We start from the raw sequence: 14,194 nt of genomic DNA on the forward strand, positions 1-14,194 counted from the left end.
GCATTATAAAATGGGGCCAGATTAAGCCCACTTACTTTGATGAGTCACTCACATGAGTGCATGATTTGTTGGCCACGACTCATGTTATAGTGGGTGTCAATTTCCTTCAAATAAAATGAGTAAGCATTCCTATTCTATCTATTATTTACTATTTAGTGAGTGAGGTTTTTATAATTTTGAGAGTGATATATTGTGTTATGAGCGATGGAGAAAGAACACGTAGTGATATTTATGTATATTTAAAATGTTTATATAGTATTTTATAAAAATTTTAATATTTTTATAAAATGGTTGTGAGAGAAGTAGAGAAAATATAATACTTCAATAAATGTATAAAAACATTATTTAATTGGAAAAATATAGAATGTAATTATTTTTGGTGTAATTTCAAATTTAAAAATATAAGAAGAGATGAGAATGTTCTTATTGGTCGATCCAATTTCAATCTAAAAATAACATGAGTGTCTATATCATCTACGGTTAATATACCATAGGGGCAATTTAAGAATGGATAAAATTCATACATCATCCCCAGAGCATTATAAGGGCGTGAAGGAGCATAAAAATTTCTTCAATAACGTCCATGTCTTTTAAATTAGTTACATACAAAAGACAACTTTATAAAACACATTGTATTTTTTTAAATATATTATCTTTTTTATTTTGCTCTCATTAGGTGTTTATGTTATTATGCTTGGCTTAGTACTCAAAAAAAGTAAGAAGCCAGAATGTTCACACTCTTAGTTGATCGGTTTTGATGGAATTTACAGCCGAACTAGTAACCATTTCTATAAAGCTAAACCGTGCCGGGCATGTTGGTCAACAAAATTGTTCGGTTTTGATGGGTTGCACCAATTTTTTCATAACGCATCACACCATTAGTTTTTCGAAAGTTTAGTGAAACAATAAACTTAAAAAATACGGAATGCTTAACCTAAAAGTACAAAATCAATTAAATTAATAATCTATACATTTTATAATTAAAAATACTTATACGTATTATAATTATTAGATTTATACACGTGAAAAACACATTTTATTTTTATTTTACAAAAAAAATTATATACACACATCACATGCATAAACACCATCATTGTGGATTTTCGCACACACAAACTTAAATCAGGATGGAGCCATGCAGGGGAGACGTTATTTACTTGCCTTTGGATTTTAACAAACAGTTGAGCGTACCTTGGATGCGAAGTTGTTTAGTATATATAGCATGTGTTCTTAACTATTATTTTACATTTTTAATAAGGGTGGGTGATTATTGCATTTATATGCCCTTTTGTTATACATAAAGTTCAAAAAAGCTACATGATTTTATTAAATTAGAATCTTTATTTCCAATGCATTCATTAAATTAGTGCTTACATCAATACAAAAGCTAAACGGACAACAAGCAACATCATTAACCTTTTTTATATAGCAAAATTAAGTCGTTTAAAAATAACATTTATAGATTATAGAGTAGTAACATCAACTAGATAACTCCACAATCTTACACGCTAGGAAACCAAAAATATCAAATGTGAAGGGTATAAAAACGTGTTGGTTGTCAAGGCACGTCTTCTCATGTTTAGCAATTTTAAATGAAGCAACTTTTAAAGCAGTCTGATCCATTGTTAAAACAATACTACCCAAGCCCGCAAGAGCAGAGACCCCTGTCAGATTTACACATGCATTTTTCTCTTCTATCCATCCAAAAACCAAAACATCAGATGTTCTAAGAGTTTACCTTCCATCAAACGAGTCAGTCAAGAACTTCACTAATACTTCTTTCTAAACAAAAATCCCGAAACACCTTAATATGTCAAAGAGTACATCCCTAACCAATTGATCCCATGAGCTACTAGATTGTACTGCATGCTCCCCAAATAAGTCCATAAACATCTTGTGACAAACATGATACATCTCCATCTATCAAGAATAGATGAATCATAAGACGATACTTAAAGATAGTATAATATTGTATACTTCATCAATAACATATGTAGGCCGGATTATGATTCGAATGTCTATTTACAGTGTAGGAAAATCAACCTAAATAAAATAATAATAATTAATTTAAGGAGAATAAAAATGATTAATCAATATATTCCAATATATTTTAAAAACAAAAGGATAGGAATTTATGCCGTACGACAAAAATACGACTAGGTACAACCGGGGGAGTAATAGATCAATAGAATATGTGGGGCCACCATTTTTTATATCCAGGTGATATGTGGACTGTTCATATCAAATATTTGTCGGTTAATTTAAAAGTAATCAAGATAAAGAAATTTAAAAGAAAAATAGCAAAAAGAAATGTTTGCCTCACTTGTAGTGGATGTAACTTTCTTTAGGAATCTCATGCTTTTATTATCTTTAAAAAAATTAAGAAAAAAGAAAATACTTTACATGCAATTTTCTAAGTGGAAAAGCTTTTGATTCTAATTATGTCAGAAATAGCGATAGCCTATTTAAAAGAGAAAACATCAAATATTTTTGATGAATCAGTTTGTGTTTTTATATCTATAATAACATGAGATAATGAATATTTAAATAAAAAGAACTAAAGATTGGGTCTAGTTCCACATATATATATGCATGTTGTACAACCTATAAAATAACTTGTGTACACGTTGAGTGATTGAGTGCATTTATAACATAGTAAGTCTCGGTTTTAATCCATGTACTGTACTTCGGTTAAGATATCCTTTTAGTTCAAAAGTCTTAATTTGACTTTTTACGTTATTATATGATTTCATTTTCGTTTTAATTAAAGTCAGAAATCTAACACCGTTAGATTACTGGCTGGTGTTAACTTCTTGAGAATTACCAATATGAATAGTAAATATATAAGCGGAAGAGAAGTTACCAATTAATATACGTGTAACTTTAAATAAAAGTTGAGTTGCTTTTTGGCCTATGTGGTTTACGTTTCACAGCTCTTTCAACCTAAAACATAACTTTTTGACAAATGAAAAGTTGACGTTAACTTCTTGTGAATTGACCAAATTACCCTTTTATTTAACACATATAATTACTTTCCCACTTCTCTCAGGCAAACCTTAAAACCTAATCCATCACCCATCGTCTCTAACGACCCCTCTCCATATGACTCATTTCTTCAACTAGATTTAAAGTCAATCAAAATCATCAAACTTGGGTGCCATTAGTTATTTGAAATGAAGATCCGAAGGTGATGACATCGAATCTTTGTTATTCGCCGAATCTCAACTCACCACCACCCAATAGGGTGTTACACGAAGCTAACTTGATTAAATTACATCAAAGTGGGAGGAAATCAGTGCTAGACGATGCCAGAACATTAAGTGACCAAAGAACGAGTGATCCAGCCATCAAAGATTCAATTATGGAACACAAGAACAAAAATTAGTGCTAAATTAGATTGAATCACAACTAAATAATTAAATAGATGAAAAAAAATTTGGCCAAAACCATGCATTCTATTAATTCAGGGAGGTGGTCCTCAAGATTTTAGAGGGCATGCGCCCATTAGCCCATGTGAGACTAATATAAATGGGCCTTAAAAATAAACATATAAGCCTAAACTGAGAATCGATCATATAAGGGATTGTAGCTGAGAAGTGAAAAAAAAAACCGAACTCGGAATCAGACTTGAAAAAAAAAATCTGGAACCGGGTTTTTAATACCTGAACTTCGTACATGACCCTCTCCATAGGGTACGGATAGGGTATGTATTTCAGTACCAAAACTCGTACCCGAACCGGACCCAATAATACCCGAAAACGGGAACTGAGTTCTTCCAATACCCGGAACCGGGTTTTTCAAATAACCGATCTATACCCGATATTACCCGAAAAATACCCCTAAAAAGTACAGCCCTTAAAAATCTCATCTATGCCCGGAAAAAAGCCCGAAAAAATATACAAAAATACGGTTTTTTTCAATAACCAAAAATATGGTATTAAAATACCCGGTTTTAGAATACTCGGTTCTATACCCGACCCGAACCCGATGCATAGGGTATGGTTTTTAGAAACAATACCCGAACCCAAACCCAAGCTGGGTATTACCAAAACCCGATTTTTCAATACCCAGTCATATCCGAACTCAGTTCCATAACTGAAACCACGTATTTGAAAAACCCGATTTATACCGCTCTATGTACCTCACAAATGTTATTAAAAATTTATTTTCTCACTCTTTGGTGATACTTATTAGTACATCAATAATTGGTAAAAAAATAAACAAAACAAAATTAGTGGAGCTGATTTGATATCATCTTCAAAACTGGTTGGATACCATAATTAAGCATACGTCAAAACTGTTAAAACTATTCACGAAACTAAAAAACATATTATTCTGAAAAATACTTGGTTTTCGTAAAATTATATATCATAACGTTTATATAAAAGTAAGCAAAACCCGGTATTTAACTTTGATTATAATAGCTAACAAGTACAGGTTATTCGAGCAATATTAAATTAAATCTAACTATCTATATAATTGTCTACCATAAAATCTTATGTGTTGTTCTTAGGTTGTTCTCCCAATTCTTTAGTCACCAGATTGCTTGATTTCTAAATGGGGTTTCTCATGCATTTGACCCGAATTCATGGGTATGGGTCTTACCAAACCCGGATAGTCTTTAAATGGGTTATAACATCTCATATATTTATGAAACACTTTCATAATCAAAAAATAATTTTTGCGGGTCATGGGTCTCACCAAACCTGGATAACTTCTAAACGGGTTATAACATCTCATTTATTTGTGAAATAACCCCTTAATCATCAAAGAATAATTTACACGGGTTATGGGTCTTACCAAACCCTAATAGCCCTCAAATGGGTTATAAGATCTCATTTATTGGTAAACATTATCATTAAACCCTAATTTAATTTATCTCCTTTACATGTTCTTTGTTGCTGGTCTATCATCTTCATCGTCGGTTAACTTCTGATACTACCCACCATTGTCATCTACATTAACATCCCCTTTTTCATTAGACAAATATTTGTGTTCATGTTTGTTCATTTAAAAAAATCAAGATGCTCGTGTCCGTTTATGTTTGTTCGTTAAAAATCTAAAAAACCTACACATCTCAATTGAAAAAACTCAAATGCTAAAAAAATATAATAACAAATTAATATATATGTATTAAATTAAAAATAAACTACGTTAAAAATAATATAACTCATCATAAAATAGCAAAATGATTAAAATAAAAACTTGAATAAACCCCAATAACACGAAAGGATTAAACTAGTGTTAAATGAAGTGCTATAATAATAAAATATTATAAAAGAGAAAAACAAATGGATGACGTGTCATCTCTCATTGAGTGTGTAGCAGTTTTAGAAAAAAAAAAGAAATGGTTCACGCATGAAGAGTGCCCAAGATAGGTATTTAGGTAGGACAAAACATGAGTCGGGTGAAAAACAAACAAATAAATATCACACTTTTGTAACATAAGCAATTAATTTAACATAAACAAACATTAAATATAAGTAAAGACGTTAAAGAAATAATTTACTAGCAAACTAGCGTGCTTGAACCCATGCACTGCAAACGGAGTTTGGTTGTTGTTCGTTTGATTTGTTACGGTAACTATACGGTGTTGACACTGCTATAGCAACCAGACGAGAAAACTTAAAATACGTCAAAAAAAAAACCAACGCATGTTAGGTTGCTAAAATCTCAAATCAAGCTTGACCTTAAACCACATAAGTATGTTGGGACATATACGTATAAAAGATCCTTATTTAAAGAAGATAACATATACGTATATATACGTATATATGTGTGTGCGCGCACACACACACGAACACTTACATATATATAATATAAACATATGTGGCAGGTTTATTTTAAATATCTAGGAACAAGCTACATGAACTAAGTTCAAACTTTGGAACTAAAACCTGAACTAGCCAAATTTGCAAATGGAAGGAAGTGACAGATCAATCGTCAACTTCAGGAGTGGGGGGAATTGGAGCTCAATTGATCGTTCCTTCTCTGATGTCTGCCAATGAGATCCCTTCTTGATTACAAGTCTCGATCGATCAGTTGTCAATTACAGGTTCAGCAATCTTCAATTATTCTGCTTTGTCAGGACTAATTTCATTCCATTCGATTTCTAGGTTCTTCGAGCTTCAATTTCTTCAAGACTTTGATTTCTATCTTTTTTCAGAGTGTACGAATTTAAAGGCATATGAGTAATAACTAATGAGTGATTAAGTTTTGTTATTTGTTAACAGGAAATGACTTTGAATTTTTTGTTCTTTAAAATTGTTGAGCTGCCTCTCTCTTAAACTAGTCTTAGATCAGTTGTTTATAACCCGAAACCCAAATACGAAAACATGAAGTGTTGGGTAAAAAGAAGCATTTCAAAAGGTGAGTTTATCAAATAAAGAGTGGGCTTTTACGTCTAAAGGGCTTTAATCAAAATCACCAGGAAGCGGTTTCTAAAACAATGAAAGAAAGTGGCCGATACCCACTGGGTTGCGGATCCATATAAATTTTTATTGGCGAGAAAATGTACTTAAATCAACCTATACCATTAAAACAAAATCATTCTTCTAAATGTCACACAACTATAGGAGCCAACTAGGATGCCAACTAATACTATTATCATTTATAGAATTACTAACAAAATTATAAATGTAACTTTAAATTTTGTATTAAATGAGGTTTTTAGATATTTATGAATTATAAAGTTTTTTTATCATTATTTATATCTTATAAATCTATAAGTATGTTATTACGTGTATTATAAAATTTAACTTATTGTTGTATCATTTTAACCACCAGTGTATTACATGAGCTATATTCTAGTTTTGCAATAAAGCTTAACTAATTCAAGTTATTACTAACTTGAAAAAAGAAAATATATATAAGTTAATTAAGTTTGGTTTTGTGTGAAGAAGATACTTCAAGTTGATAATTGATTATTTAAAATTTAGAATGAACTGTATTTTTTGTCCGCAATGTATTTGATCAAATTTCAGACGTTGCCCTTACGATAGGTATTAACAAAGGATATTCCTTATGTTTAAAATTTTAAATAGATGTTGTCTTTTGAAATATAACCCCGTTAATTATGTTTTTTTGTTAAGTTTAAACATGTGCTAAACACGTGAGGGCAATATCGCCCTTTTCTTCATCCTTTTTATCAGACGCTAACTAAACCCCATACCATGTCTGATCGATCAAACTTTCAAATTTTGGCTCTTAGACTAAAGACGAAGACCAATATCAAGATGGTGTTTTGCTTGGCAAAAAAGCACTCGCCCTAAGATTATGGGGAAATCGAAACCCAAGTCGTCGTTATAATGCTTGTTCAGAGAAGGTATGCTGATTCTTGCCCTAAATTTATAATTACTCACTTCTTCCTCCTAAATCAATTTTTTAACATAATGTAGGAATCAAAATGTAGATTCTTGGCACAAAATTTTCAAGCATTGAAAAATTGTATAAAGAAACAAACAATTTTCAAAAACTCAAAAACGATTCGGTTTTAGCTCATAACCGACCGATGCACAACCATAGTATGAGTGAGCCATTCTAATACATACATATATGTGTGTATACACGTGCGTACACATGTGTATGTGTTTTAAGTTCTTTATGATGTTATCTAACTTTTTGGATGACCTGATTAGTAGACAACTTGACAACGAATTGGTTGATTATGACTTATAAGGACGTCCTAAATTAATTAAAAGTAGATGCAAAGATTTTTTTAATATATAATAAATACATTCAACTTGCAATTACAATTAATGATTCAACTTGCAATTACAATGTATGGTTGTAAGATGATTGTTTAACAACCAATTGGTTATGACATAAATGTAGCATGCCTTCTTTACTTGAAAAACAAAAGGTTTCCTACTAGCAAATATTCATTTAACATCAACAGTTGGACATGATAAGAAAAAAACCAAATATTTGGAATAACCATTTGTTTTTAACGATCAAGTGGCCAAGTGCTTGTATCGTTGTAAATCCTTGTATTAAAGCTGAGACAATCGTGTACCGTTCACCTAAAAGTCCTTAATCTCAATCATATATTTTCATGAAGTCTTATATTTAACAATGCCTCTAGAGACGTGCAAATATATCAAATTAAATTCGCCCATCCAATTATCCAAGTCAATTTGGTTTTGCATCTACTCATCCTCCTCTCCGTAATGAGGGTCTCCATGGCTTTAGTCATCTTTGTCTGTTTTATGTTCACATGTTCAAACAATCTCTACCCCCTCTCTCTTTTCTTATTTGATATTCTAGTCACCGCTAATCTTTCCTGGAAAACCTCATTCATTTAAATGCATAATACATTAGAAAGAAGAGATTTGAACACATATAATGTGTGACTCGTTGTGTAACAACCGAACTCTATTAGTAACTAAACCACTTAGAAGTTCGAACCGGGATCGATTTGTACTTTTAGGTAAATGCCCCCTTATTCTAGGTAGAGTAAATTGCGGTTTTCGTTCATGTAATTTGTTCAACTATGCGGTTTTAGCCTAATAGTTTCAAATTTGTGATTTTCGTCCATGCGGTTTCATTTTACTTGCAATTAAACTCGATCCCACTAACCCTGTTAAGTATGGCCGTTAAACTCATCATTATGCCTCTCACGTGAGTAGCATTTTTGTCCCTTTTTTCCCCAAATAACCCTTAATCCTAATTTGCAAGCCCCTCACATGAGGGGTTGGGGTGTATTTAGGTAAAACGGACAAAACTGCCCTCACGTGAGAGGCACAATGATGGGTTTAACGACCAGACTTAACATGGTTAGTGAGATCGGGTTTAATTGCAAGTAAAATGAAACCACATGGACGAAATTAGACTAAAACCGCATATTTGAACAAACCACATAAACAAAAACCATAGTTTAAATATAAGCTATCTAACCGCTCCAATTAGTGAATAGTGATATCCTATACGGGGCAAAATAACAAACCCTTAAAAAAATTGTTTAACCAAGAAGGAAAACATCTCTTGAATCTTCATATGGACTTGTCAAAGTATGTGAGTCAATGTTAGGTCTAGATAACCTTTATAACGGTGGTATCCTAGCAAAACTCAATTGTTATAATTGAATAAAATATAGTATACAATATTAAAAACATGATCAAATACATTTTATTCTTAACATAAAAACATTAAGAATCAATTTGCTGTTATCATTAGGTTTATTTTTATAGGTGTCTTCTGTTATTTTTTGTTCGTATTTGTTAATTTTCGATTATGAGATGTTATAAGTATCTGCTGATTATATTTTGTTGTTATTATTAGATTTTTTTTTCTTTTGCTGTTATCGGTGTTTGCTGGTATATGTTATTATTTTGTTCTTAATTTTGATTCTTTTGTTATAATTTTTAGGTTTTTTCTTTGTTATTATAAATCATTATATATGTAGATTTGTATTGTAGTTGGTATTGTTTCTTACGTTCTTATTTTTTTATAAATTAGTATTATTTCTTACGTTCTCACGTTAAGATTAAAATGTACATGAACCTTCCCCTACAATATTATTCTATATATGACGATCTTATAATTGCAATTATAATACATGTATAGTTTATAAAAAAAATTGTATAATCACAAAATATTTGAAGACAAGAAGTTGGGAAACCTTATAATAACAAAAAAAATATTATTTTCGAAGCTGATCAAGTAGATACGTTTGCTAGAACCAATATTGTAAAATAGGTTTCCAATGTCGAGTACACCTTGAGTACTCGTTACAAGGTATGTCGTCGATGCAGGTTCAATTAACTCGGCCAAGTTACTAAGAATCGATCAAAGATAGTCAACCTCCGTCAGAATCACATCTTATCGGTGAACTTGGGCCGATTTTGACTCAAAAAAATAATAAATAATTCGTATATCTATAATACTAAGAACAAATATCATTTTTTTACATTAATGATTCGCAATTTTTAAAATATTTTATTATTTATTGATATTCACTTATTTTGTTATAAATATTAGTAAACTTATTATATTTGACATATATATATATATATATTATATCCAGTTTTTTATTTTTTATTTTTATCATGTTCGAGTACTCTCTGAGTACTTCGAGTATGCCCAACTCCTCAGTCTGCAGATTAATATTCGGCTAACGGCTTTTACAACATTGGCTAAAACTATTGCTCCTAACTTTCTATCAAAAATCTCAACAACACTATTACCTATATTTTAATTCGCAATATTGGCTTCAATTCTTTTCGTTCTTCATAAATTATCAAATGTAAGAAAAAAACTAGTGGCTCAATTTTAATTTTTATTTATTTCTTTCACAAGAGTTCATATTTTATAGAATTATAGGTATACATATTTTATATTTTATTGTATTTACTAGTTTTAGATCCCGTGTGACACACGTGACGCTTAAAAGAAATAATATTAAGCTATAAAATTAAATGATTAAATTTAAACTAATAAAACTATATTTTATCAAGTTAAATGGTTTTATAAGTACAAATTATATTTTCTAATTTAATATTCATATGAATACGTGGTGGACTGTTACACGGCTCCTTCGAACACATAGTGATTTTATAAGTTGTAATTATATTTTTTTAATGAAATAACAAATTCTAACAAAAGATGATAAAATGTTTCATTAATAATGGCATAAAAAAACATCATATATAAAATTAGCGTTAATAAAACACGCTTGTACTATAGTTTCGAAATAGATAAATGAAAACTCCATGGATCCATGGAGGTTGAATTAGAGTTGTCACTTTTACTTGAAACCCGACCTGAGAAAACCCGAGCCCGAACCAAAACGAACCTGACCCGAAAAACCCGAACCCGAGAAAAGGCCAACCAAACTGGAACCTAAGTAATCCGGATTGGTTCTTGGGTTTGATGTCTATGTTTTGGGTCAACCTAAAAAACCCGAATAAACTATTTGTTTAAAAACATAATATCATTATGTAACATCCCGAAAATTCCAAAATAATATTAATTATATTACTTAATAATAGAGGGAAAGTTTACTCGGGTTATCGGGAAATAAATAAATAGAGTAGGAGTTGGTATGGGCCGGGCTAGTGTTGGGTAATGGATATGGGTTATGGACTTGGGTTATGAAAGAACGAAGGAGAGTCCATGGGCTTGAGCCCATGATCCCTAAATATAAATACCATTAATCACCATTTAATCCTCATTCTCACATATTCCATACACCACCAAAACACACACTTAATATTTCTATCTAATTCTTCCTTATCTCTAGCCTAAATCAAGAAGGAAACCGAGCACCGACCCGAGGTAACGATAGTTTAATATTGTATGAGCTTAACCCGTTAGATATAGTTGTGAAACGACGAGCCGACACCGTTAAACCGTTTAAATCATGAGATCCGGGTGAAATTGGGTATAAACCGAACCTATGATGAGCTTAGGGATCACCCTAGCTTAGATCTGGATCGAACGGGGCGAAAAAACGGTGAAAAACGAGTTAAAACTCGTTTTTTCGGTGAGTTTGCGTATTTCCGGCGGCTTTCCGGCAATGACAGCGCCGGAAAAGTTAATATGAGGATAGGGGTGTCAGGGAATGTTCTGACATTCCCTGACCTAACCCTAGTTCGCTATGGGAACTTAGCGAACCGGAGGGTGATTCTTTAGCTGATTTGCTATGGGAACTTAGCGAATCGGAGGGTGATTCTTTAGCTGATTCGCTATGAGAACTTAGCGAATCGGAGGGTGATTCTTTAGCTGATTCGCATAAGGAAGCCTAACGAACTAGGCTTGATTCTTTATCCGATTCGTTAAGGGAAAAGGGTAACGAATTACCCTTGATTAGTTAAGACCATTCGTTAACAGAGATAACGAATTAGAAAGTTCAATTCGCTAAGACCAAAGTAATGAACTAGAAGTTTAGCATAATGACAGAATGGTCCTTGTACTTAGAAAGGAATGAGATAATTACATAGTAGCCCTTGGACTTTGATAATTTATGAAAGATGCCCTTAAAGGATTAACGAGTAACGATTAACTAACCGGGTAATGATTCAATGAAGTAAAATCGGCTTAGACACGTAAGACTAATTAAGTAGTAATGAGAATGGATAGAGTAGTATTTGATATTCAATTATTAAACAGTTAGACACGCACAACCCGAGAAGGAATAGCCAGTAGCAGAAGAAGTAACCAGGATCCAGGTGAGTTTCTAGCCCCATTTCCTTGTTATGTTTTCGGGGCTGTGTGCATACTCGATGTGAAGTGTGAATACACTTACCTTAAGTAGTAAGTGTATACTATAGATGTTATACGAGTAGCTATTTTATAATGCTTGTCGGTACGTGAACGATCTTCGGATATTGCACGTATCGCCAAGGATAGTAAATTCCAAGTGGTTGTTAGTGTGAATGAATGCTATGATGTGACTTGCTTATTACGTAAATAATGAACTAATATGAAGTGTGATATAGGCAGGTAGAGGTAGAGTGTGTTAGAAGTGGCAAGAGTCTAGTAAGGGTGTTAGTGGCATAACGTGAGTGCGTGATAGGGAAAGCCTATACGTGCCTTCGTTATTAAGTGGCATAACGTGAGTGCGTGATAGGGAAAGCCTATACGTGCCTTCGTTATTAAGTGGCATAACGTGAGTGCGTGATAGGGAAAGCCTATACGTGCCCCTGTTATTAAGTGGCATAACGTGAGTGCGTGATAGGGAAAGCCTATACGTGCCCCTGTTATTAAGTGGCATAACGTGAACACGTGAGAGGGCAAGCCTCTATGTGTTTCCGTAAACAAGTGGCTAAGTGGTTAGGGGCAGTTAAGTGGTTAAGTGGTAAGGTGGACAGGTTAGACAGTGGATTATGTGTCTTCGGATACATACATATTGTATGAAGTGGTTGTATGGTAAGTTGCTTGATTAACTAGAACTCACTCAGCGTAGTTGACTTTTAGTATGCACGCGGGTGATCAGACCAAAGAACTAGCATGAGGAGGGCACATGGCGTGGATTGAACGGCTGGCATCTGAAGATGGAAGAAACGATGTGTTAAATATATGTTATGGTTTTAAAGAAAAGATTAAATGTTTGTAATAAACGGTTAAAGTTTTATATTCCGCGAAAGTTTTAATTAACTCTGATTTGTAGAACTGTGTTTATGAGTAAATCCGACGCTAAAGTAGGGATACCGGGAACGGGGCCTTACATATTATTAGGCATGCACACATATATGAAACACTCTACACGTTCCACTTGTTCTTATTCCATCTATTGTAGTTGATCGACTATTTATTGTTTAAAAACATAGTGTGTATTTTACCGGGTTATGTTTATTTATTATTTGGTTATTTACATAAGGAATAAAAAAATGTGTGTTGCTTTAGTTTTCACGTTGTAGCTTTTATTTACTTTTTTTATTTACATTTTGTTTTGTTATACACCCGAAACTCAAGTAACCCAACTTGAAAAACACAAACCCAAACAACCCGAACACGAAAAACTGTGGTAGATTTGGGTTGGGTTTTGGTTCTAAATTTACAACTTTGAAACCTGAAGAACCCGACCCGAGAAACCATAAACCCAAAATGCATACTCGAAGCATCCCTAGGTTGAATAAATATGTGAGAATAAAACTTTTATTCATTCAAAATTTATTTCCTATCATTTTAGACCTATATTTGATTTCATTAAAGATATAATAATTTAATTTTATTTACATAAATACCTGCATATTTGTAATTTCTATAATTTAGGTAATTAGTTATTTAATTAAAAGATGAACTGATATGTTTTGATTACACTGACATAAATATGGTTTTATTAAAAATAGAAATTAATTTGAGCGGGAAATTGAGGCTAGGAATGAATCTCCAAGTGATACGTGTCTCAGTTATTTTATTTTATTAGAATAGGTAGATAAGGTGTGTTTATAATGTACAGAATTACTATAATGACCACTAAATATTCATCCACGTGGGCGTATTTTTTATGATTATAAACATTGTTATACACAGATTAACAAAAGTTACACCAAATAATTAATACACACCAAATATATGTACTTATTTGAGTAAGCCCTGCTTTAGGATTACAAAAGTTGTTAACTATTGGATTATTTCAAAGAAAAATAATTATATGCATTTACATATATCTTATATTAACTAATAAGATTTTTATACTTATATAAGTAATAGTACTCGGTGTACAAAACTTGGAAAAGAGCCCCTTTTTTAA

This window comes from Bidens hawaiensis, unplaced genomic scaffold (assembly GCF_021521415.1).
Source record: "Bidens hawaiensis isolate Kalapana, Puna unplaced genomic scaffold, B.hawaiensis_p1.1 tig00002343_1, whole genome shotgun sequence".
In the NCBI taxonomy this organism is placed as follows: Eukaryota; Viridiplantae; Streptophyta; class Magnoliopsida; order Asterales; family Asteraceae; genus Bidens; species Bidens hawaiensis.